Genomic DNA, 2,326 nt, shown 5'->3' with positions numbered 1-2,326 from the left:
TCCCTCTTTGTAAAATATTTGGCTCAGATGAATAAAGATGGGTGTATATACTTAATCATAGGCAAAACTGCATACTTAATTTTAGACAGATTAGAAGCCACGACTTTAGCAATAATAATAACAACAATAACAGTCAACTCACCCCAAACCACACCAAAGACCAAGACAGAGGGGTTATCACTGTTATATGAAGTCAGACTCAGCTATTTTTCCACCCAGCTACTCCTGTCTTTGGTTTTTCAGGCTCCTCACGTGCGGCAGCTTCCAAGTGCAGAATTCCAAAAAGCTGAAATTGTCTTGATTCCTCCCAACGCTGGCACAGGCTATAAGGAATTGAGAATGCCAATAATCCTACAGAAACAGATGGACATTTTAGATCACAAACATTTACACACAATGCAAATGCTGCAGTTTTGGACAAAATATGGAAATAGATCTTGGCCCTTCTTTGTGTCCTTCCATCTTAATGAGGGAATCTGCCAAGGCGGGGGGACAAGGAAGAGAGAAAGGATCCTTTGGGTTGAAAGATGAAAAAAAACCTAGCAGAAAGGAGTCAGCTGTGAAATGAAAAGTTTCAATGTTCCCAAGGTTTGCAAAATGGATCTGAGCTGATGCAGCCCTCATCTTGACTGTATAAAATATCATAAAATTACTTTTGGGCCACCTACGGAGTGTTTGAGATTGAACTAAAAGGGGTGGTGGGATTATTTCCCAAACCACAAACTCGAAAATGTTAGAACTGATGGTCACTTTATCAAAATTTAATCCAACAGCCTAAAATTTCAAAACAGAAAATAGGACATGATTGACAGATACTAAGGTATAGAAAAGAAAGTAGAGGCCTGGAAGTAAAGAGAAGATTGAAAAACAAGTCATCCTGGATTTAGAAGTTGTGAGATGAAGGTTTGGAAAATAAGTTTTTTTTTTAAAGGAAAGTGTTACATACAAGCATTATCAAAAGTGGTCCAGAATTTCAGGTGGATGTTAAAACAATCCTCTGTAGAAAAGAATTGGAAATATCTGTATTATACATTTGATCCAATTATATTTTATACACTTTCTCTGGAATGCCATAGGAAGGTGCTAAAGATGTCATTTTGATGATTTAGCTTTGCTGTATAAATTTAATAAACTAGGTATATATACTGTTTTGGCATTCTTTTTTTTTAATTTTAATTAATTTATTTATTTAGTTTTGGCTGCGCCGTGGCTTGTGGGATCTTAGCTCCCCAACCAGGGATGGAACCCAGGCCCCCAGCAGTGAAAGCGCCGAGTCCTAACCACTGGACCAACAGGGAATTCCCTTGGCATTCTTCCAAATTGGAAAAATGTGTTTCCTGAATAATTACCATGATACGTTTAAGTATTTTCACATTCATTTCTGAATTGTAATGAGATTAAGTATCAAAGATACAGCCAACACACCTGGGCTGGAATACTTCTATAAATATGGCAGCTTAGAACTGAGGGGCTTCCCTGAGTCTTGTGGTCTTCAATTCATTTTGTAGAGTTACAGTAGATTTGCTTTGTTTTTTCCTTTTAACACCTATAAATCATTCTATTTAATTTCTGTCAATTTTTTTTGTCTGTAGAAAAAGTTATTAAGTTTTCATCTGTCCCCCTTATCACAACACAGTGAACAGAAGTTATCTGGCGACTTCCTGGGATACAAGCCCTAGAGGTAGTTACTATCCCTGTCATACAGATAAGAAAACTGAGGCTCAGAGAGCCTAAGTGGGCTAAAACAAAAACGGCAAAGAAAGTGTCGACAGGTGTGAGACAGAGAAAATTCAAGGATAGTGATGTGATCTCTGCTCCTTCAAAAAGCCCTATTTAGTAGCTTTAGGAGGGTGGGTCCCAAAATTTCTGTCCCCCCCACTGGTTGCGTTAGGACATTTGTTAAAAATATTGATCCCTGAAAAAAAAAAAAAAAAATATTGATCCCTGGACCCTGCCCTAGGCTTATTGATTCAGAATCCCGAGGCGGAACCTGGAAATCCGCATTTTTTAAACAAGTACCGCAGTCCGCTTGGAAACCACATGCGGGATTCACAAGCCCCAGGTGTCCACTGGCTTCACACTGCCCCAGGCCCGCGTTCCACAGTCCCGCCCCCATCCCCGCCTCTTGTGGCCGGCCCCGCCCAGGCCCCGCCCCCGCCCCGCCCTCCGCCCTCCGCCCTCCGCCCGCCTCGCCCAGGCCCTGCCCTCCGCCCCCAGTCTTTCGCGTCCTCTCGCGACCCTTCCCGTGATGCCCCGCACCCAGCCGCCGCGGTTGCCAGGTAGCGCGCGGTCCTTGGCTGCTAGCTGCGCGGGTTTCTGCTTGGTG

The sequence above is a fragment of the Phocoena phocoena genome, chromosome 13 (assembly GCF_963924675.1).
Source record: "Phocoena phocoena chromosome 13, mPhoPho1.1, whole genome shotgun sequence".
NCBI lineage: Eukaryota > Metazoa > Chordata > Mammalia > Artiodactyla > Phocoenidae > Phocoena > Phocoena phocoena.
This window is presented reverse-complemented; position numbering follows the sequence as displayed.